This window comes from Acomys russatus, chromosome 17 (assembly GCF_903995435.1).
Source record: "Acomys russatus chromosome 17, mAcoRus1.1, whole genome shotgun sequence".
Lineage (NCBI taxonomy): Eukaryota > Metazoa > Chordata > Mammalia > Rodentia > Muridae > Acomys > Acomys russatus.
Genome location: NC_067153.1, coordinates 40,642,936 through 40,667,300, shown reverse-complemented (window position 1 = coordinate 40,667,300; position 24,365 = coordinate 40,642,936). Strand labels below are relative to the sequence as shown.

General features: G+C 49.3%; 1 protein-coding gene and 1 non-coding gene across 2 annotated transcripts in view; both read left to right on the top strand.

Moving 5' to 3' along the window:
• Positions 1–11,236: 11,236 nt before the first annotated feature.
• Positions 11,237–24,365, top strand: part of Myh9 (myosin heavy chain 9) — an 82,329-nt gene continuing 69,200 nt past the window's right edge. The window contains exon 1 of the mRNA XM_051159900.1: positions 11,237–11,420. The gene's annotated coding sequence lies outside the window, so the exon portion shown is untranslated. The remainder of the gene's footprint in view (positions 11,421–24,365) is intronic.
• LOC127201936 (U6 spliceosomal RNA) lies at positions 12,592–12,693 on the top strand. The gene has a single exon (XR_007832271.1). It is a non-coding gene; the product is annotated as a U6 spliceosomal RNA (small nuclear RNA).

Genomic DNA, 24,365 nt, shown 5'->3' with positions numbered 1-24,365 from the left:
TTATTTTGAAGTTATTTTTAGCCCACACTTGAATACCTGGTGTAGAACCTGCCGATATGAGAGGCCGACGCAACATGGACATGGTCTCAGAAAATGCCTGGCATGTTGTTCTGTCCCTGTAAATGTGGGCTGCTCTTGTCCCTCTGAAGCCACAGGAGCCACTGGTGGAGGGACTGGGACTCTCCAGTCCTGGGAAACTCCTCATGTTGAGTTGAGGATATTTACAGGAGGGTTGTCTCTGTCCCTTGGGCTTGCTCCAGGCAGTTTGATACTTTGGCCCTTGTTCACTGGGAGTCGCTCAGTCTGAGCCTCCGGCTTCACTGCCGGGCCCCTCCCTCTCTTGCCCAACCACCCTGGATGGTTTTGTCTCATTTCCGTGGTTGAATGACTTCGAGGTTGAGGGGCTTCTCTTGGGCAACAGTGCTGTTGTCTCTGTCTCTCTTCCTCTCGTCCTCTCCCTCCCAGGCCTATGGCCTTTTAGAATCCTGCAAGTCACTCTCTGACTTAGTCAAGAGAACTCAGGCCTCTCCAGTTTCTAAACTGCGTTCTCACAAATCTCCCTGGATGAGCAAACCCAGTGTGTAACTTGGTGAGGCATTGCACACAGTTGCCAGTTTTTTCTTTCTTCCATCCTTTCTTTTGGGAAAGAGTCTCACATAATCCAGGCTAGGCTCAAACTTGCCAGAACTTGCCATGTAGCCAAGGCTGGCCTTTACCTCCTGCTTCATATGCCTCCACCTCTCAAATACTAGGATTAGAGGGATTTGCACTACACCTGGCTCACACTATTATCTTCTAATAGGTGAAGAATGCTAAGGGGTAGTCACGTGGTTAGCCTACGATCACATAGGAAAGAAGTGGCTTTTTTTTTTTTTTTTTAACCTAACACATTGTAACAACCTCAACCTAGTATTATGGGTTTCTTTCTTTTAAAAAAAAAAAAAGTTTGTTTGTTTTGAGACAGGGTCTCAATATGTAGCCCTGGCTGGTCTGGAACTCACTGTGTAGACCAGGTTGCCCTCGAACTCTGAACTCTCAGGCCAGGCGTGCCTCTTCCTCAGGAGTTCTGGGATTAAAGGTATCTAACAGGACACCTGGCATCACCTTTTTTATTTTGTCAGGGTTTCACACTGTAGCCCAGGCTGGCCTCAAACTTGTGTCAATCCTTCTGCCTTAGTCTCTCAAATGTTACAATCACAGGAGTGCACCTCTAAAAGGCTCTCACCTTCTGATCTCATCCTGAGAGTAATATTTCCACATGAGTTGGGGAAGACATTCAAACGGTTGCCTGTGGTAACTCTGGGGGTTTTGTTTGTTTTTGGTTTTTCAAGACAGGATTTCTCTGTGAAGTCTTGATTGCCCTGGACTCACTTTGTAGACCAGGCTAGCCTTGAACTCACAGAGATCCATCTGTCTCTGCCACTCCGAGTGCTGGGATTACAGGCGTGCACCACTGTGCCCAGCGGTAACCTGCTTACCACCTGGAGAACCGCCATGCTTGTCTCCAAGGTGGCTGCATGTCTTCCTGACCTGTACTGATGGATGACACCTCCAATGGAATCTCCCTATGTATTTGTTTGTTTATTCACTTATTTTGCCTTGTTGGAGATCCAAGCACTATTTTTTTTTTTTTTAATATTCTTTATGTGTGTGGTTGTTTTGCCTGCATGTTTGTGTCTGGTTGCCCACAAAGTACAGGAGAGGTCATTGGATCCTGGGACACTGGAATCAGAGACAGCTGTGAGCTGCCATGTGGGTGCTGGGAACCAAACTTGGATCCTTCACAAGAATAACAAGTTCTCTTAACTGCTGAGCCATCTCTCCAGCCTCCCACCCACCACTTTTTTTTTTTAACTTTTTATGTTTTCTTCTTTTTATTTACTTAAAGTAATTTTATCGCACAAATACACAGGACAAACTTATACCGCTAGAGCAGTCTGTGGATGACTCATCTTTCCAGTTGGGAGGACCCACTTGGTCTTATAATAACAACAAATCGGTGAGGTTGGCTCACTATCAGAATCAAGAGGCATTTAGCATCCTTATCCTTTTTGCTCCTCTCAAGACGCTGTGGATGCGACTGCTTTCTTCATTTCTTTTTTAAGCTTCCCTGTGGAAACAGACGTCCGCCCAAGCTGTGCACGGTGGGGTGGTTTGCAGTGGCTGTGGGCTAAAGCACTTCTGCCCTGGAGAAGGCAAGCGAGGATCCTCCTTCGCTGTGTTCTTGTGAACCATGTAACCTCTGAGCGTATTCTCTCTCTCTCTCTCTCTCTCTCTCTCTCTCTCTCTCTCTCTCTCTGTCTCATTTTCTCTCTATATCTCTGCAGCCCTAGTTTTCTCTTAGACATGATATGGGTCCATTTTACAAAGCTACCCCTCCTCAAGGGCTTGATTTTTCAAACCCTTCCTTCCTTCCTTCCTTCCTTCCTTCCCGAACTACAGTGGATTGAACCGGCATCTCTCACACATGTTGAGTAAGTCTTCTACCACTGAACTGAAACCTCTTTTGATTTTGTATTTTGAGACAGGACTCACTAGGCTGCCCAGGCTAGTTTTGCTGTGAATTTGCTCTGTAGCCCAGCCTGGCCTTGAACTTCCCATTCTCCTGCCTCAGCCTCCTGAGAACCTAGAATGATAGACCCTGGTTGCCAGGCTTAGCCTCTGATTTTTTGTTGTTGCTGTTGTTTTTTGCTTTTTTTTTTTTTTTTTTTTTGAGACAGGGTCTCTCTGTGTATCCTTGGCTGTCCTGGACTCACTTTGTAGACCAGGCTGGCCTCAAACTCACAGTGATCCGCCTGCCTCAGCCTCCTGAGTGCTGGGATTAAAGGCGTGAGCCACCCCGCCTGGCTGGCTCTTTCTTTTTGAAACAGGGTTTCTCTGTGTAGCCTTGGTTGGCCTGGACTTGCTTTGTAGACCAGGCTGCTCTTGAACTTAAAGAGATTCGCCTTACCAAGAAGATACTTGATACCCTATGAGCATATACAGGGGGAGGGGTCCCCCTCAGTCACAGTCATAGGGGAGGGGAGTAAGGGGGAAATGGGAGGGAGGGGGGAGTAGGAGGATAGAAGGGATGGGATAACAACTGAGATGTAATATGAAAAAATTAATAAAATATATTTTTTAAAAAAAGGGATTCCCCTGCTTCTGCCTCCCAAGTGCTAGGATTATAGGCATGCCCCACTGTGCCCAACTTTTCTTTTCTTTTCTTTCCTTCTTTCCTTCCTTCTTTCCTCCCTCCCTCCCTTTCTTCCTTTCTTCCAAGCTTTAAATCAAGACAGTGTCTCATTATGTAGCCCTGACTGTCTTAGAACTCACTATATAGACCAGACTGACTTGAACTCAGAGATCTGCCTGTTCCTGCCTCCCGAGTGCTAAGATTAAAATCATAGGGCAGTTATGTTCTTCCCTCAGCCTCTGATTCTAAATTTGACACTTGCTTCTTAGTGGTGGGCCACTCCATGCCCTTGGAGGGGAGGCCTTGGGAGGGGAGGTTGAAGATACCAGACCTTCTGTGTCTCCTTCCTTCCCTCATCACCCCTCCCCCTGGGCCTGGGTTGTAAACTTCACCTGAGTGTCCAGTTCTTCTGCTATAAAAAAGAGATTAGACGCACCTCCCAGGGCTATTAGGATCAAATGGCTTTTAGAAAGCATTCAGTTCGTGGCTTGCACTGCCATAACGTAGTACAAAGCATCCATCCTACCACGCCAGACTGAGTTCGTGTGAGTGTGATGGTAGCTCCTGGGAGGTATACAGCTGCCAGCTTTGGAGGAATAGATACCGAAGAGGTCAGCCATGCCCCCGTGTCACAACCTTTGTCTCAGAGGCCTGCTTAAAGTTCCCTGCAGGTAGAGAGGAAGGGTGTGGTGAGATGGCTCAAGCAGAAGGAAGTGGTGAGGGAAGGGCTGGGTGGTGCCAGGGCAGGTAACAGGGGCCTCTTTTCTGCTAGGTGGATGGGAGGGCCAGGGACTCCTGGAGTGGGCGGAGACTCCTCAGGGTTCTACTATTACTTTCACCCAGGCCAGTGTTTCAGAAGTGGCCTGTCTGCACTGAGGGTGGAAATGGAGTAGTCTTTGACTTATAAATCCAGATCAGGAGCCTGCAAGATGGCATAGAGGATAAGGGTACTTTCCACCAAGCCTAAGGACCCACATGATGGAAGAAGAAGAGACCCCCATTCCTGTAAGTTGTCCTCTGACCTGGACACACACACATACACAATCATCAATCAATTAGTCAGTCAGTCAGTCAAGCAAACCAGTTGGAACATAGGCTTGACTCCCTTCCTCCCAAACCGTCAGGAATCCCAAGGCCAGGTGGACACAGGCAAAGTGAACATAGGCAAGTGGGTTCAAGAGGGAAAAAGAGGTGAAACCTGCACCTGGGAGGGAGGCAGAGTGACACACAGGGAAGGGCTTAGCCTTTTGTTTCTGCCATTTAATCTCTTGGGATCTTCGGCATGTCTCAACGTGTCACTGCAGGCCTCAGTTTACTCATCTATGAAAAGAAGGAAAGTACAACCCTCCTCGAACAAACGGTAAAACACCAAGATGAAGTGAGGCCTCGAGAAAACACTGTGGCCAAGTTGTTCCCCCCCCCCCCCACCTCCCCAGGCACTCCTTTGTGCAGTCTGCTTATGACCGGATTTTAGGAGTGGGTCAATCCATCATGGTCTCTCTGCAGAGGGAGACACCGCTCAGGAATAGGAAGGAGTGCACTCCAGACAGAAGCTCTGATGCAATCATGTTTCTGAAACACTAAGCTAAATAAGAGCAGCCAGACGCAAAAGCCCACACACTGTGATGCCATTTCTGTGGAATGTTCTGAAGAGGCCAATCCATCCAGAAAGTTGATTAATGGTTGTCTACTTCCAGACAAGGGTTGGGGGTGGGGTGGGGGTAGAGAAGGTTGGGGAAATGGGGAGTGACTCCTGATGAATATGGGGTTTCTTATGGGGCGGGGTGGGGGAGGGGAAGTAAAGTATTCTAGAAGTAGACGATGATAATGATTGCACAATTTTAAACAAAATAAAATCTACAGAATGGAACTCTTTAAGTAGTGAAATCTGTGGAATGGGAGTTATAGCCCAATAAACCTACTTAGAAGAGCCAGCAGCATGTTTGTGAATTTGGTTCCCAGCACCCATGTGTGGGCCCACACAAATGAAGAATTGTGCTCTCCAGTGTGGCTTTAGTGTAGCAGGTTCATATGTACTCTTGCAATTTTTATTGGCTTATTTGTTTGTTCGCTCACTCTATAGACACTTATTGCAAGCCTTTTCAAGATTCTGAATTCCGTGTTTGGTACACACACGCATACCCTGATGTGTTCTCATCAGGAGGCAGGCAAGCTGGAGGAGTGAAGAGAGTGCTAGGCTAACAGGGAGCCCAGGGAACTGTGGGAGAGAAGAGGAGGGCACCATGCCGGGTGGGAGGATGCAGAGAGGTCCCTGGAGGGAGGTCCACACACAGAGGCTCCGGGGGAAGGGCAGAAACATGGAGGCCAAGCTGGGCTTTAGACAGTGTAGCCAAACAGTCATGTTTGTTGACTGAATGCTAGTGAGAGGACTCTGAGTGAGCATCCTTCTGGGGGCAGAAGAGGCAGGTGTGGTCCTTGTGGCTGTTTCCTAAGAGTTGGAATTAAAAGTCTCAACCATCATGCCCAGAAAAAACAAACAAACAAATGAAGAGTTAAGGAAGGCTCTGGATTTGTTTTATTTTAATTTTAATTTTTGTCCTTTTTTTTACTTTGTTTTTTGAGATATGGCCTCTGCATAGCCATGGCTGTCCTGGAACTCACTATGAAGACCAGGCTGGCCTCAAATGTACAAGATCTACCCTCCTCTGCTGCCTGAGTGCAGGGATTAAAAGGCTAGGGCCCTGGCTTTTGGTTTGGGTTTTGGATTGCTTGTTTTAAAAGGACATTCAGAGCCATGGGTGGCTGCACACGCCTTTAATCCCAGCACTCTTGGGAAGCAGAGGCAGGCAGATTAAGGTGAGTTAGAGGCGGCCAGCCTAGTCTTCAGAGCAAGTTCCAAGACAGCCAGAGCTACAAAGATAAACCCTGTCTCAGAAAACAAAACAAAAAGACTAAAATGGTAAAGTTATTGTATATATTTTTAACACAATTTATCTATCATCTATCTGTCTATCTATCTATCTATCTATCTATCTATCTATCTATCTATCATTTTCTGTTTTTGAGACAGTCTCTCTATGAACTGCTGATTGTCCTGGAGATTGCTATGTAGACCAGACTGGCCTCAAACTCAAAGAAATCTTCCTTTATCTGTCTCCTGAGTGCTCAGATTATTGGTGTGTACCACCACACTTGCATAATTTTTTATAATTTATATTTTTGTTTTAGTTTATTTTCTTGTCAGCACACAAAATAATGAATTTAGTGATCACACACACACATAACTGTACTTTGCTCACTCACTCCTCTACTATTGTCTTTTGTTTACTCTCCTATATATAATTATTAAATCTAGAAAAAAGATATGGATCAGTGAGTAAAGGTACCTATTGTCAAGCCTGAAGACCTAAATTTGATCCCAGAACCCACATGGTAGACAGTTCTACAAGATGTTTGATTCTTTCTCTCTCTCTCTTTCTCTCTCTCTCTCTCTCTCTCTCTCTCTCTCTCTCTCTCTCTCTCTCTCTCACACACACACACACACACACACACAGATAAAAAGAGAAAACATACAATATGTCTCTTCTCCCCCCATTACTCTTCCTTCTTCCCTGTCCCCTCCTTCAGACCCCTTTGATGCCCTACATAGCCCCCTTCCTGTTTTCATGTTTAAAATTAGAAACTTAGGCTTCAAATTCCTAATCCTCCTGTCTCCATTTCCCAAGTTCTGGGATTATGGGCACACACCACCATATCTGACTATAAGTATATATATTTTAAACTTAGATTCAGTTTATGAGAGACAACCTTTGGTAATGCCATTCTCAGCCTGGCTTATTTCTCTTAACATGATGGTCTCCAGTCCCACTCACCTCCATGTGAACAGCATCATTTTGCTTTCTTCTTCTTCTCCTCCTCCTTCTTGGGGGGGGGGGCATTTGAGACAGGGTTTCTCTGTGTAGCCTTGGGTGTCTTGGACTAATTTTGTAGACCAGGCTGGCCTCGAACTCACAGCGATCTACCTGCCTCTGCCTCCTGAGTGCTGAGATTAAAGGCGTGCCCGGTGCTTCATTCTTCTTTAAGGCTAAACGTCCATTGTGTATTTAATATACATTGGCTTCAGCTGTTTACCTGGTGATGGGCATCTAGGCTTGCTCCATAGTAAATATGGATGTGCAAGGATCTCTCTGTGGGGCAGGCTGACCTAGATTCCTTCAGAGTGTTTATTACAAGCTTTTGTTTGCTTTTCCAGACAAGGTTTGTCTGTGTAGCCTTGGTTGTCTTGGGACTCTCTTTATAGACCAGGCTGGCCTCCTACTCAGTGATTCATCAGCCTCTGCCTCCCGAGTGCTGGGATTACAGGAAGTGGGCTACCAATGCCGGCTAGTTTCTTTTTTTAAATCATGTATCCCAGCACTCGGGAGGCAAGAGGCAGGCGGATCACTGTGAGTTCGAGGCTAGCTTGGTCTACAAAGTTAGTCCCAGACAGCCAAGGCTACACAGAGAAAGTCTGTCTCGAAAAAAACCAAAAAACAAAACAAAACAAAACAACAAAAAGTTATATAGCCCAGGATGGCCCCTAAACTCACTGTCTGCTACAGCATTTTGAGTGTTATGAGTGTTGGAATTACAGACATGAGTTATCACATCTGATTGCATTTTTCTGTTGATTGAATTTTCTCCTATTTTTGTTTGTTTGTTTGTTTGTTTGGTGGGAGGGTAGAAGGGGCAAGATTTAACTATATAACCCTGACTGTCCTGGAACTCAAGAGATCTACCTCATCTCTGCCTTAAAAGTGCTGAGCACTAGGATTAAAGGCATATGTCACCAAACCTGGCCTTTTTATTTTTTATTTTTGGTTTTTTGAGACAGGGTTTCCCTGTGTAGGCTTGACTGTCCTGGACTCACTTTGTAGACCAGGCTGGCCTCGAACTCACAACTATTGGTTTGCTTCTGTCTCCCTGAGTGCTGGGATTAAAGGCATGCACCTCCATGCCCAGCTTTTTTTTCCCCCCCGAGACAGGATTTCTCTCTGTAGCCTTGGCTGTCCTGGACTCTCTCTACAACAGGCTGGCAGGCTGGCCTTGAACTCACAGTGATCTGCCAGCCTTTGCCTCCCAAGTGTAGGGATTAAAGGCATGCGCCACCACGCCCAGCAGGAGAGTGTGTTTCTACAATGACTTTGGGAAAGTATGCAAGCCAGGCATGGTGGCACGCACCTGTGGTCTTAGCACAGGGGCGGTAGAAGCAGGAGAATCTAGAGATCTAAGCTACCCTTGGCAGCATAGTGGGGTTGTGGCCAGTTTGGGCTTTGTGAAGGCCTGTCTCAAAAAACAAAGAGCCAAAGAAAGCCAGCCCTTGGTTTTATGTACTAAAGCTTAGCCTTAAGAGTCAGCAGTTCCACTATTAAACAGATGTCCAACAAAAAAGGACGGTTTAGATCCATCAAAGGATGTTCAGAAATGTTCACAGAAGCTTAAAACCCCCCCAAAGGGAACAGCAAGATGGCTCAACAGCTAAAGATGCCTGTTGCCAAGCCTGTGTTCTATCTCTGGGACCCACCTGGCAAAGGTGAGAACCCATTCCCATATGTGCTCTGATGTACACACACACACACACACACACACACACACACACACACACACACACACGTGCGTGAGCACGAACACCCATGCACACATACACACACATGCACATACACACACTTACACACACACGTGCACACATATACACACATGCACATACACACACTTACACACACACGTGCACACATATACACACATGCACATACACAGGCACACATACACACACTTTTTCAGTGTTAAAAAAAGCTGGGCCACTGGGTGTGGTGGCACATGCCCTTAATCCCAGCATTTGGGAGGCAGAGGCAGGAGGATTGTGTGAGTTGGAGGCCAGTCTGGTCTACAAAGCGAGTCCAGGACAGCCAAGGTTACACAGAGAAACCGTGTCTCGGAAAAAAGAAGAAGAAGAAGAAGAAGAAGAAGAAGAAGAAGAAGAAGAAGAAGAAGAAGAAGAAGAAGAAGAAGAAGAAACATATTCTCCTACAAGCAATTAATGAGTCTCATTTCCCCCCATCTCTAGTAATGCTAGGCATCTCATCTCAGCTAGTCACCCAGGTGTGTTGCTATGGTGTCATATTTTCCTTTTCATGGGCGGTGAGTTTTTGAGCCCAGGTCTTGCTATGTAGCCCAACCTGGCCTGGGATTACAGCTGTGTGCCACCATGCTGCTCTCCCTCGCCGTTTTCATGTGATTTGTCTGTGATAATTAATGATGCGCTTCTCTTTTAGCCTCCTAATGCTCTGTGGCTGAGTTACAGCACCAGTCTCTTGATAGTCAGTTTTTTAAAAGTAATTATTGTCCTTTTGTATTTCACACCTTTGACCTGCTTGTCTGTGTAGTTCAGGCTGGTCTTGAATTCCCCCTCCTCCTGCCTCAACCTCATGAGCTCTGGTGCACCACCCACAACTCCGAAACTCCTGGATGTTGCAGCCAGTCTTTTTTTGTTTTTTGTTTTCTTTTTCTTTTGGAGCATTTGGGGTTTGCTTATCAACTGGGAAGCAGTCTTTAATGTATTGTTGGTAGCAATCACCACCTGGGCTGCAAAATTCTCTCTGTCTCTCTCATTCTCAAGCAATCAGGTTTTCCTTTGTACCCCTACCCCTAATTGAAAAATGCTGCCTCAATTCCCCCCCCCCCCCGATGTTGTGGGGGCAGGGTGGGGAGCTACAGGGGAGCTATAGGGCAGTGTTTGAAGAAGTTCCCCACATACCCTGGTGTTCGGTGTTCCCCAGTGAACTAACTTCCTTGCTTTGAGCGCCGACCCCTTGTCTTTGTCTCTCTGTCTCTCCTCTCTTTTAGTTGTCTTTTGGTTTTAGAATGTCAGTTTTTTTTTTTTTTTTCCAGGACAGCCAACCTGCACACCTACACAGAGAAACCCTGCCTTGAAACACCAAAACCAGCCAGGCGTGGTGGCGCACGTCTTTAATCCGAGCACTCGGGAGGCAGAGGCACGGGGATTCCTGTGAGTTGGAGGCCAGCCTCGTCTACAAAGCGAGTCCAGAACAGCCAAGGCTACACAGAGAAACCCTGTCTTGAAAAACCAAACCAAACCAAAACCAAACCCCAAAAATGTCAGTTTTCCCTGAAGTTCATTTGTTTTAGCTGTGTTAGCAAGAACATTCCAACAGTTAAGACCAACGACAAGAAATTTGCCCTCATAAAGCGATTTGAAAACTATCCCCAAAGAGGTACTGCGGGTTCTACAACCCGGAAACAGAAAATAATGTGTAGACAGATTCATGATGGATTAAAACAGGAGTCCTTTTTTTTTTTTTTTAAATGGAAAAAGTTTCTCTCGTGGTTACTAACTAAAATAAAACAAATGCAGTCCACCCTTAAAGATAATTTAGCGACAAATATCTGAGAAGATATGCACGAATTAATTACTCAGAGGTAAAGGGTGGCTTAGGTCACATTCCAAGCAGAGGGACCCGCCAGAGCAAAGGTTCCAAGGCTGAAGGACAGCCGCGAGCAGGCTCCAAAATCGAACTCAGGACGCCCACATGGAATGCAGGGTTGAAGCCATGCCCGCCCCCACAGCCATCATAATTATGTAAAATACCACTTTTCCCATATATGGTACTTAATATCTGTTCTCCTGGTAGGACGAGAGGAAGGGAAAACACGGCTCGCGGGGCGGAGGGACAGAGCCTCAGACCTTCCCAGCACGCTCCCTCCGGCTTCGGCGCGGCCCAGGCTGCGCACCAGTGCTGGGACTGGGAGTCAAACCCGCCGGAGCCGCCCTTCCTGGTTGGATGCAGCCCACGTCAATCCTGGTCCTGTAAACCTGGCTGTCCGTTGGACCCGCCCCCCACAAGGCGGAGGAGGAGGAGGAGGAAGATGGGGTGAAGGGAAGGATACCCGGTCCGATTATAGGCCGATAATCTGTCAGTTTAGGCCAGACTTCTGCAGGATTGGGCAGAGTGGGGAGGGGCGGGCGCTCCAGGAAGCTCCGCCCCGTGCAAGCGGCGGGCTGCATCTTGGCTTGGCAGGGCGGGGCGGGGTGGGCGGCGAGCTCCAGAGCTGGGTGCGGTGAGGCGCGCAGATCACCGCGGTTCCTGGGCAGGGCACGGAAGGCTCCAGAACCTGACCTGCTGTAGCTCCAGTTTCGCGTTTGCCCCACCCCGTCGCGCCGCCGGAGCGCTCGAGAAAGTCCTCTCGGAAGAACCAGCGCCTGTTTCCCGGGCAGACCCAGGTTCAGGTGAGCGAGCCTTGCCGGTGTGTCCCGCCCCGGGGCTGCGGAGCGCGCGCGCGGGCGCGCGGCGACAAGACGCTGGGCATTTGGGGCCGGCGGCCCTGTGATTGTCGGCCTCCTCGTGGCCGTCTTCATCGCGGTGGGACGCGAACGCCTCGGACCCGGCTCCGCATCCTCGCCCGAGAGGCTCTAGGCAGCGAGGCCTCGGGGTTTGGGCACTGGGGAGACGCAGCCCCCGCCCCGCCCGGACGCCTTCCCGGTCGGGGCACTGGGAGCTCGGCCTGCTCCTGTCGCTGTGCACTCCGGCCTCCCCGACGGCCAGCTCGGGCAAACTTTTTAACCCCTTCGGGGACGCCGCAGTCCCGGAGCCCCCGGCCGAGCCCGCCGGGATGAGGTCGCGGGCACGGGGCAGCGGCTCCTCTCTAAGTTTGGCAAAGGGAGGTAACGGGCAGATCGGAACCGCTGGGCAGCTGTCAGGGCGTCCCTCCTGAGTCAGGATCGGTCGGTCCCGCCGCAGACATTGCACCCGGCTCGGTTTCCGCCCTCCGCCGCGGACTTCCTCATTTGTCGGGTAGCTTTCGGGCCGGGAGGGGGCGGGGAGAGGTGCGCTGGGTGCGTGGGAAAAGGGGACCCAGCTGCCGTGGGCTCAGGGCTCGGGAAAGATCCGGGTCTGTCCTCATTCAATCCTGGATTTCTATTGCCCGAGGGCAGAAGGCCTGGGTCTCCCGGCAGCTGTCCGGCCGCCTAGGAGTGCACCTGATTCCACCGCATCCTGGGACGCCACGCCCGGGCCAGGTTCTGGCAACTGGTCTTGATTTTAGGACCTGGCCCAGCTGCTGCAGCTTTTTTGTTTGGGTTAGATGCGGAGTCTTGAAGACACCCTCCACTTCCCCTGTGCTAGGGTCCTCACCCCAATCTGTTTTGGAGCCACGCCCAGGACAGGAACTGCACCCTACTCCTAGGCACTGCAGTCTGTACTCTCCAGGCCTTCCTTGAGGGCAGTAGTGAAATTGAGGGTAGGTGGGTCTGGGCGTGTGCCTGAGGCCCCACCCAGCGGTGTTAGGGAAAAGGTTCCTGGGAAGTCCCAGGGCTTGGAGACCCAGAGGCTCCTGGGCAGTGACTCCTTGGTTCTCTGAGCTGTTTTCTGGATTTAGCAAGATTTCAGAGTAACTATTGCGTGCTCCCTTCGGCAATACTGATACTAAAATTGGAGTGATACAGATTAGCATGACCCCTGCGCAAGGATGACAAGCAAATTCGTTAATCGTCCCGTATTTTTAGCCAACGCAGACTGGCGTGTCCCAGTCATCTCTGGGCAAGCATCTCTAAGAGCGGCTCACTCTGAAGTGCGACTAGGATGTCATGCTTGCCTTCCAAGGAACTCCCTCCTCTGCTGTGTGCCAGCCAGCCTTAGGACCTCCACCTGAACCTCTCAAGCCCTTAGGCAGCTTTGTAACTGCCCCAGAGCCCCTCCCAAGCAAAAATAAAGCTTTCCGAAGCAGATAAATAAATAAATAAATAAATAAAAGATAACTTGTGCACAGCAACATTGTAGCCATTTTTGACTCTACAGTCTGGAGTCTGGGCTGATAACCTCACCTGAATGCCTATGTCCCTGTCTGTTTAGGAGACAGGCTGCTTGAAGGCCTGCTTAGACAATCACTCACTATCAGTCAATTTATATACAAGGTTGCTATGGGTGGTGGTGGGGGGGGAGGACTTATAGATGTGTAATTGAGCAAATATTTAGCTGGCTTCTCCTGCCAGGGACTTTGCCAGGTGGTGTGTGGGGGGGGGGGTGGGGGTGGGGGTGTGTGAGTTGAGCAAGACCTGGTCCTTAGGGGAGAGCCAAGACAAATCAGTAGGTGATTCTAGTATGAAGTGGAGATGACAGGAACTCCAGAAATTGTACTGTGAGGCATAGAACTACCCAGTGAGAGCTGGCAGGCCTCCTAAAGAGGCTTTGTGTCCTGGGGAAATTTTGAAGGCTTTAAAGACCAACAGTGGAGCGGGCATGGTGGCGCATGTCTTTAATTCCAGCACTTGGGAGACAGAGGCAGGCGGATCACTGTGAGTTCGAGGCCAGCCTGGCCTACAAAGCCAGTCCAGAACAGCCAAGGCTACACAGAGAGACCCTGACTCGAAAATTAAAAAAAAAAAAAAAAAGACCAACAGTGGTAGACTGTGTCCTTCCTCACCAAGCCACGGATAAAGGACTCAAAGAATTCCTAAGCTAAGAGCCACTCCTGTCCGGGGCAAGCAAGGAAGCCACCGTGAGGAAGGAAGATCTTTTAGGGCAAACTGAGGCAAGCACGTGGTGAAGGAAAGTGGGGAGTCATTTACTGGATAATTGGCGAGTCATTAAAAGCATTGAGGGATTGCTCAGAGTAGTTTGAGAGCTGGTGTGCTGTGTGGGTGACACTAGCTCTGCTCCTACACTGCACAGGCCCTGGCAAGGGCAGGTGGGCAGACCAAGGTTTCCCTCAAACCAGCGTTAGCCAGTTGTGTTGGGAGGCATTGTTCAGCCCTGGGGGCGGGGATGGACTCTCAGGGGTCTGCTGGTCTGAAGGGATTGACCGAGGACAGGAGGGAAAGGACAGAGTCTTGGTTTTCTTAGTTTTTATTTTCTTTCTTAATTTTTGAACTCTTTAACCGAAGGAAGGGTTTGGTGATGAGGCAACTTCTCTCCTGTGGAATGAAGGGTGCATGTTAATCACAGCCTGTCTTTTGCCTGGTCTTGCTCTAGGAAAAACAAAAAAAACAAAAAACAAACAAACAAAAAAAAACCCCAAAACAAGCATCTCTTAGCTCTTTAAAAGAAGGAGAAGCACAGGAGGGGGAAAAAAAAAAGGCAGCATTGTCCCTAGCCTGGTAGGGTATTGCTTGAAACGGCCGGCTGGAGTTTCCCTCACTTCCTCTTCCCACTAATCCGTCAATAAAGCACTTAAGACAGCCCCTACCAGCTTGACATCCTTATTTTCAAAAGGAGAGGAGGGCTTAGCTGCTGTTTTCCTTCTCTTATAGGGGGGGCAGGCCAAAGCAAGGGGGAAAAGTCCTTGCCTTGACAGCTTCCTCTAACCATCATGTTCCAAAAATATTTAGAATAACAAAATCTGCGTGTTCTCTTAATTAAACAAACGTCCTAATTTACTGAGCATAAAACAACATCTCCCACTGCCCGAAAGGGCAGGAAGTACATTTTCCTTTTGTCTGCTGCTCCAGAGAATCACTGCCTCTCAGCTTTAACCCTCGGTGCTCTGAGCCCCTGGGCTCAGGTCCTCTGGTGACAGCAGAACTAGGCAACTGGCTAGTGTGTATGTGTGTATAAGAGAGACTAACTTAGGGGAGTTGGCCTTTCTCCTCTACTCTGTGGGCCCTTGGGATACAACTCAAGACTTGGTGGCAAGGGTCTTCAATCCACTGAATTGGGCCCGGAATCCCATTTCTAAAGTTGGGAAGAGTGGCGATAGGCAGAGTTCAAATCTTAACCCTCCCCACTAGCTTTGTGACTACATCTCACACATTACATAATGCCACGAGCCTCACTTTTCTCATCTGGAACCTGGGAATCATTCAGACCTACTCTGCAGAGCCGGATGCAAGAGCTAGGAGGAGGAACCAGTGTGAAAGCCTGGCATACCGTGGCTGTGTACATCTTTTCTTTTGTCTATTATTTTAATCATAGATTTTTACCGGTCTTGCCTCCTCCCTAGGTGGTTATGTGAGGGTGGAGGGTAGACTGTTTTCCTTGATTCCCAACTCAGCTTTTTTTCCACCTCTAAGACGGGGTGCATGTTAGCTGGATGTTGTGGCGCATGCCTTTAATCCTAGCACTGGGGAGACAGAGGCAGGCGGATTGCTGTGAGTTGGAGGCCAGCCTGCTCTACAAAGCTAGTTAAGGACAGCCAAGATAACACTGAGAAACCCTGTCTCAAAAAACCAGCCCCGCCACCCCCCACCAAAAAAGGGGAGGTACATGTATCATGTGGTACTTGTGGTTGGCTAGGCGGCCAAAAATGGTGAAGATACAGTGGCCTTAGGCTTTTCTGCTGATGCTTTTGAGTGCACTACTTGCCTATGAATGTGGGCCGGATGACTTGCTGTGAGGTATTGGTGTAGGCAGAAGTTGCTCATACTAGCTGTGTGTGTGTGTGTGTGTGTTTAATTTTTATTTTTCCCTTTTCTGAAACACGGCTTCCCATGTTCTAGGTGATAGGCAAGGGTGGTGTGGACTGACCAACAGTGGACTTGTGTGTCTGGAGGCCTGTCTTCTAGCTGTGGTGCTGGTAGAAGATAGGTTTGATTGTGAGGACCATGTCCCCTAGAAGACTGGAGCAGCATCTGTGCCTGCTAGCCCACAGGAGTGCCTGGGAAACTACAGTTGAGGGACTGCCTTCCTTCCAAATACCTCTGCTTTCCCCTTTAGTACTTTATGGGCCAGGTGTATGCTGCACACCTTTTTCTTTTTTGTAGAGATTAAAAAAAAATTGTGGGGAGCTGGCGATATGGCTCAGAGGTTAAGAGCACTGTCTGCTCTTCCAGAGGTCCTGAGTTCAATTCCCAGCAACCACATGGTGGCTCACAACATCTGTGATGGGATCTAATGTCCTCTTCTGGTTTGCACGTGTAATGCAGGCAGAGCGCTGTATACATAATAAATAAATATTGTTTAAAACATTGTGTGTGTGTGTGTGTGTGTGTACACGAGTATGTGTGTGAGTTCCCCCGTTAGCTGGAGTTATAGGCAGTTGTGAGCTACAAAGTGTGGAAACTGAGAACTAAACTCATCCAGTCCTCTGCCGAATCAGTGCACACTCTTAACCACTGAGCCATTTCTCCAGCTCCAGGCACACGCACCTCTTTTTCTAAGTTAGTCTGACAGTCCCCTTCAACAGTCTAGTCTAACTGCATTCTAGGAATTTACCCCACAGATAAACTTGACTGTGCAGAAGGAAATGTCCAAAGATGGCCACTGTGGCATTGTCAGGGAAGAAGACAGGAAGCAGGCTCACCGCCCATTAGAAAGGTCACCGTAATCATGGCACAGCTGTGCAGCGGAAGTCCTTGCAGCCTTTAGAAGACAAGCTGGTCACTATGGTTCTCTGAGGAGGACGAAAGCACAGCTAGACACTGTGTACTGTGTTCGCATTTGAGGGAAACCTTTTGCTTCTCTGCTTGTTTGTTGAGACGGGATCTCACTGCATGGGTTTAGCTTCACCTCTGACTTTTCACCCCGACCCCTTGAATGCTGGGATTGCAGGCCCCTGCCATCACTCCTGGCTTAGAAATGGATGGACTTGCTCTTGGGTTTAGAACACTTTGGGTCCTGTTTTCCTCAGCTTGTGTCAATCTCACTGGAGTGACAGATGTACTGTTCTGATCAGGATCCCATCACCCAGCCCAGGCTGGGAAATATGGGGGTGGTTACTTTCTTTTTGGCTGTGAGAAAGAGAAGCTTGCATGGGGTTTTTTTTTTTTGTTGAGACAAGGTATCACTCTGTAGCCTTGGCTGGACAGGATCTCACTATGTAGATGGGGCTGGCCTGGAGTTCCTAAGAGATCTGCTTGCCTCTGCCTCTGCCTCTTGTGCCGGCATTAAAGGTGCACGTCTCCTTCTTTTTTAACCTGGGGTCATAGCATTCGAAAGTACACTCCGCTCTGCCCAGTTAGTGCTTAGACATCTGGTGTGCGGTTTTTAATGCCTTAGCAGTGGGAAAGCTCAGGTTAAGACAATATGATCAAAGCCGAGTGGTGACTTGGTGGGACCCTGACCTTGGCCTCCAGGAAGGGCCGATGTCAGCCTTGGATGGTTGGGTACTGGAGAGGCTGTCAGTTCTATTCCTTGCACACTGGGCTCCTTTCTCCCATGACGCCTGAGGAAGAGCCTCCCAGGGTTCTGAGCAGGACCTGTCCCCCTGCCAGACAGTGTGGAAAGTAAGAGTGGCATGAGTCACCCAAGATCACGGATGATGAGCCAGGCTCTAAAGTAGGCCTGCCACCACATGGGCAGCCCGTTGAAGGCTGATGCCCATGTGCTGTCTTCTCTGAGGCAGAGGGGATCTGATGTGAGTCTCTCTAAAAAGGAGCCGAGGTGGGCTTGTGGTACAGTTAGTCTGCTTCCTCTCTGACCAGTTTCCCAAGCCTGAGGTAATTGAGCCTGGGTAGGAACCCTTCCTTGTGGCTGAGGAGCTCGCAGTGCTCTCTGGAAGGAAGTCTCTGGAGGGTGAGGCTTCCTGCTGGACAGGTTGGGCTGCAGCCAATCTGCTGCAGGTGGCCTATCTTTTCCATCCCCCAGGTTACTTCCTTGTGGCCTCTCCAATCCCATGGTCCTTTTGATCTTTTGCAGAGGAAAAAGTGGGCCTCCCAGAGAGGCCTCTTATGGTCCCAGTGGGCCAGACTCCCGTCTCCATAATGTTTATGTATTGAGATAGCCATAGGCAAATTCCTTTCTTTTATAAGGGTATCACTGACCAAGAGGACATTTACAATTTGGAAATTTGACCATTAGATTTTCTTCTTTTTACTTTTAGTTTTCTCCTCCCTGCAGTGCTGGGAATTAGTCAACCCCAAGGCTTATATGCCAGGCAACTACTTTGCCACTGAGCTTCTCCCAGAGCTATCTCCACTCCACTTCCGATTGTAAGTGATGTCCTGACTAAAGAAAAGCCATCAGCATCAATGCCAGGCATGGTGGCTCACACCTTTAATCCCAGCAGTCAGGAGGAGAGGCCGGCCTGGTCTACATAGACAGACCCTGTCTTTGAAGAAAGGAACCCAAACAAAAAGTCCCTTCTTTTCAGTTTGTTTAGAATTGTGGAGTGTCTGAGCTGAAGGGAGTCTTTTTTTTTTTTTTTTTTTTTTTTGACACAGGGTTTCTCTGTGTGCCCTTGGCTGTTCTGGACTCGCTTTGTAGACCAGGCTGGCCTCGAACTCACAGGGGTCTGCCTGCCTCTGCCTCCTGAGTGCTGGGATTAAAGGCGTGTGCCACCACCGCCCAGCCTCACAGTCAGATTCTTTAGCCTTCCTTCTACACCCTTCTTCCCTCTTCTAAAACATCTTCTGCTTTGAAAGTCAGAAAGTTTATTTATTTATAAAATTTATGTGTGTTGGTGTAGGGGCATCAGATCTTGGTGTTACAGACAGTTGTGAGCTGCCATGTGGTTGCTGAGAAATTGAACCAGGGTCCTTTGGAAGGCAGTGCTCTTAACCACTGAGCCATCTCTCTAGCCCCTAGAGTCAGAAAGTTAAAGAATGGGGGAGGTGTTGAGGTTGTCTGAACTTCTTCCAGTTGGGTGGGGCTCTCAGCCTGAAAAAGTTCTCAAAGCATAAAAATAAAAAAATAAAAGAAAGAAAGAAAGAAAGAAAGAAAGAAAGAAAGAAAGAAATGAGTATCTCTTATGGGGTAGTGCCAAGCAAGCAGAAGGGTGGGCCATCCAGAAAGCCACTTTGGTACTTGTTGTCCTCCAGCCAGTCTGAATTTCTAGTAATTCCAAGTCTCAGGATCAGTTTTTTTGTTTTTTTTGTTTTGTTTTTTTTCAGTTTTCAATGCAGATGTGGTAGAAGGAACAAACCAAGGCCTTTCGGCTTGGGGCAGACCTTGCCGATGGCTGCTTGGCTCAGTTCTCCATCTGCGGCATGGAGAGAGAGGCCAGCTTTGAAATGGTGCTCTCTTCATCTTTGCCCCGTCTTCCTCCCTGCACACATTGCTGTTGACATCCCCTCTCCTCAGGTGGTAGGAAATACATGTTCAAGTTTTAAAGAGTTTTACCTTATCCCACAAAGCTGCTCCTTGGTAACAAGGTGTAGTAGCTAAGTGATGCAGGTAGGAGCCAGCGGGCAGGTTCTAGGCTTGACGCTGAGGTCTGAGGCCAGCCCCTGGGGTACCCTTCTTCATACAGCACAGCCCAGCTCTGAGCCGAGCTGGTTAAGCATTAAGAAGAAAGGGTTTACAAAGCAGCAGAGCCACCATTATGTAGAATGAGTTTCCTGTGTTTCACGTTAAGTCACTGGGCTGGAGAAGGCAGCTTCCTGTGTGATAAACACCAAGAGCGGGGCGCGGAACACTGGATGACTTAACCTAATGGTTGACTTAGCCAGAACGGGGGTGAGGGCTAGCAATATTAGAGCTCACTGGACTGTGAGGCCTGGGAAGTTAAAGGCTGGTCCCTTTCCTTTGTGATCCCTGCCTTAGTGTAGGGCCAGGCACTGAGTCAGCTTCAGTCCTGCTGCTTGAACAGAACTGAGGTCTCGTGGTGCCTGGCTTAGGGGTTTCTATTGGTATGCTAGAATACCACGACCAATTTGGGTTTTGTTTGTTTGGTTTGGTTTGTTAAATTAGGCTTCTATATGTAGTCCATGGTGATGGGAAGCCAGGGCAGGGCTGAAGCAGAGGCCGCGGGAGGGTGCTGCTCACTACTGACTTGCTCCTCACAGTTCTCTCAGCTTGCTCGCTTATACAGTCCAGGCCCACCTGCCCAGGGTGGCACTACTTCCAGTGAGTTGGGTCCTCCCACATCTGTCATTAATCAAGGCAATGCCCCCACAGGCTTTCCTGCAGGCTCATCTGGCTTGGTGGGCCTTTTCTCCGGTGAGCTTCCTTCCTAAACGGCTCCAGCTTGTGTCAAGTTGATAAAAAATTAGCCAGCACAGGAGCTGCTCCTCTGTCGTTCCCCCCCCCACCCCCCACCCCCCACCCCCGACAGGGTTTCTCTGTTTAGCCTTGGCTGTCCTAGACTTGCTTTGTAGACCAGGCTAGCCTCGAACTCAGATCCACCTGCCTCTGCCTCTCGAGTGCTGGGATTAAAGGCTTGCACCACCACGCCCGCCTGGCCCAGCTGCTCCTCTGTTGCAGCCTAGGCCTCAGGATGTCTGAGTTGAGATCCAGCTCCACCAATGAGGACGGTTAGATTTTATTGAGCACTATATATAAAACACGCTATGTGCCTCTGAGCTCTTTGCTCATCCGCCAGGAGGTAGAATCACAGTCATTTTGTTCATGAAGTTACCTTACAGAGATTCAGACGGGGTGGGGGTGGGGGTTGACTGCTTCGGTTCCTGTGGCCTGGCGGATACCCTTCACTGTGGGTCTACACAGCTTTGCTTGCAGAGAAGGTGGCCTGGCCCCTATGGCTTTCTCCTTCTCTGGCTGTGAGCTCGTTAAAGAGCATCATCATCCCATTGCTGTTGGCCACTCAATGAGGCCTCCTTGGCCATGGTGTTTATTGCCGCTCCCTTTCTCATGAGTGTGGAGTTCAGGGACATGGGGAAGGCAGGTGAGAGGACCATGGCTGCTAGCATGAAGTTGAGCCCAGGATGACTTTGTTGCTGTTGGACCCAGTGGTGCCCAGTGCTGTCTTAGCAGGTGGGCTCCTGCTGATGCCTATGCATGTTGCACTACTGCACTGCTTCCTTTGTCGGTCCACTGTCCACACCTTAGTTATTCAGTAACTGCACTGGATAACATGGGTTTCCCTTTTACAAAGATGGACCCCAGGGCCAGGTGTGTTGGGAGAACAGAGGTACAGGAAGTGTGGTTTCTGTTTGTAGGAGCTGATGGTCTCCAGCTCATACAGGGGAGCAGGCCTTGAGTCTGAGAAGGCTGCCTGGGGGAGGTGGCACTTGAGCTGGTGGCAGAATCAGAGGACAGTGCATGGCGTGTACAGTGAGCACGGGTGGGACCTTGCTCAGGCATTTTGCTTTGTTTAGAAGTGATTCAGCTTGGTGAAGGCCCCGTGACTCACAGGACTGGTGAAAGGTCCCCTGTCTAGTAAGCCCTCGGCTTTTCGGAGCCCAAGGTAGCTGTGGAGGCGGAGGCCTGTGTCCTTGCACCATTTCCTGGGAAGTGGAGTGCTGTGTTGCACTCCCAGGTCATTAACTTCTGACTGGGTGCTGGGCAGGCTGCCCATGCCCTCTGGTTGGGTGGTCAGACATCATGTCATTCCCAATCAAAGAACTGGAGGTGAGATTTTTCACAGTATTGAGAAACACCATTGCTACTAGGGACAGTGTCCTACTAAAGTTAAAAAGAAGAAGTAGGAGCCTGTTGTGTACAACACAAGTATGACAACAGAGTTGGCAAGGAGCACCCCACCATTGGAGTTTCCGGGTTCCTTACACACACACGCACACGCACACACACACCCCTACACACCTACACCTGCATGCACTTCAAATCCCAAGCAGAGTGAGTTGCTTTTTAAAAGACTTAATTATTTATTATGTATACAGTGCTCTGCCTGCATGTACACCTGCATGCCAGAAGAGGGCACCAGATCTCATTGTAGATGGTTGTGGGCCACCATGTGGTTGCTGGGAATTGAACTCAGGACCTTTGGAAGAGTATCCAGTGCTCTTAACCTCTGAGCTCTCTCTAGCCCCCAAGCAGGGTGATATTGTGTACTCTGAGTTCTTACTTAGTGCTGTAATCTGAGGTTTCCTACGTTGCAACATTCTCCACACTGGGTATTTCCTGGCCATGTTGTGGTCCACTTGAATTTACATTGTCAGAAAGTGCCATAAGTTTTATTGACTCTTAAAATGTATTCACTCAGTGAGTGTCTGTTGAGCATCTATTGTAGGTCTTGTCCAGAGATAGTTTGCACATCAAGATGCAGGTGTCAGATCACTGGGCTGCTCCCTGGGCTCTGGTCTGGTGCTAGGAACATGATCACTGCTTTCTGTTGCTGTGGCTTGAGACATGGGGGTTTGCAGAGGATGTGGAGTCAGTGGGTGCCCAGTCAGGTTCATAGAAAGCTGGTAAAACCACTTTGTCATTCATGAGCTGTCAGAAAGCTCAGGAGCCCGAGCCAAGAGCTGGGAGATCTTTCTAGGCTCTATAGAGGAAGGCGTGCCTGCTGCCTCCCAGCTCTACCACCTCCTGTCTCTTGTGTTTACTAAAGACCTGGGTCACAAAATCTATCTGGAAGAGGCGAGGGACCAGAAGACTCCAAGGGTCCTTCTTCATAGGGTAGTTATTGCTGAGGACCCTACTGAGTAGGACAGTGACTGCTGAGGGTAGGGAGAAAGGGAGGGGAAGGAAAGAAGAGGAGATAGGGCCTCTCCTAATGAGGGTGGGTACTGGTAGCATCTAGGTTACCTTGCCAGGGGCTCAGTGCTGTGCTCAGGCGCCCATCTTGCCTAGATGTTGTAAGAACTGTAGCAATGCTTTGCAACAGTTTGGCTTTGTTGTAAAAAGGAAGTTTCAGAATCTTGTTGCAGCTTTTGAAGAGATCTTTATCTGCAGTGGAGAAGTACTTGCAGGGCAGCTGGGTGTTAGGAAAGTGGGTGCCAGCCTTCACCAGGGAGGGCTGGCATTGTGCTTTGTCCTCTCTACCCCCTCCCCTCAGTTCCCACTCTAGTTCAAGGCTTTCTGAAATATGTGGTCTCCTTAGAGAGCAGGAGAGGTAACTTTTGTTGCTAGGCAAGGAGCCAGAAGCTTGTCGCCACCTGCCCCACTGGGGGAATGAAGGGTGCTGGGGTGGCCCTGGAAATGCTGACGGGACTCGCCACTGCAAGCTTTGCTTACCTTCTTGGTTTGGGCCCTCTCTCCACCCTGCAGTTTGTATTTGCAGCAGCCCCTGGCCTCTTGGCATTGACGTTTGTCACGGTTCACAGTGTCCCCTTCCCCCTGGTTTACTCAAAGCAACACAATTGAAGGCTTAATCTGGCTTTCTCTTCGCACATGGGTTGAAGTTGGTACTAATGAAATGTAATTGGAGGAATCCAGCAGCTGGTGGATTATAACGCTCCTAGTTAAGGCACTTAAAAAAGAGTAGTTGACCTACATTGCTTGCATGTAAGTCTGTGTACTCCATGCATGCCTGGTGCCGGATGAGTCCAGAGAGGACGTTAGATTCTTGGGTGTGGAGTGATGGATGGTTATGGGTCACCCTGTGGGTGCTGGAAACTGAATCTGGCTCCTTTGCAAGAACAAGAGGTGCTCTGGATGGTTTGTCCCATCTCTCCAGTCCCCCCTCCCCTTTTGTATCTTTATTCGCTTCCTGTTTACTCTGCTGTTTGGTAATAGCAGGCCAAAGATTATCTTTGCGTTTATACTATTTTACATTATTTACTAGCTGTCCTGTTGGAGGTGGGGAGGGGACTGTAAGGATTAGAAAGTGGGAGGAGGAAGGAGGAGTACATGGCGCAGGAGGACTAGGGGCAGCCGCTGAGTTTGGACCCCAGTTTTTATACTGCTCATTTGTTCATTAGCCATGCATTGAAGGCTGGGAGAGCATTAGAGGCTGCTCTAGGTTCTGGGTCTGCACCCTTGAATAAATCCTGGGAAGCTTCTGCAGTGTTCATGCTAGGGGGTGGAGGCAGGAACTGGCTCTCTGTCCTCAGTCTACACAGTGGAGAAGACGCCGAAGAGGGAACTAAAGGACAGCTGCAGTGAAGTGCTACCGACTGGCTCTAGGCAGCAGAGTTTAATCTCACAGTTCTTATGTCCTCACATGGTCGTCCTGCGTATCTGCACCCCCGCCTCTTAGGGGGACATCAGTCATATTGGCTTTTACCTACTCCAACAACTGAGTCTTCACTAGTCACCCTGGTTAAGGTTCCGTGTCTACTGTGGATTACAACCCGTGGAGGAGCCCAGCGCAGCCCAGACATTCTGGTGACCCCTTTAGGTCAGGGAGGATGAGCACCTCCAGGAGCCGTTGCCTTTGTTTTGGAGACAGGGTCTCACTGTGTAGCCCTGGCTGGCCTGGAAATCCTTCTGTAGATCAGGGTGGCCTTAAAGGAGAGAGATCCACCTGCTTCTGCTTCTGCCTCCCTAGTGCCAGGATTCAAAGCCTTTTCCACCCCATCTCCTTCTACGTCTCAGTCTGCTTTGGCTTCCTGTTTCTCATGTGTAAACAGGTTACTACAGCTGGAGAGATGGGTCAAAGGTTTAAGAGCACCGGCTGCTCTTCCAAAGGTCCCGAGTTCAATTCCCAGCAACCACATGGT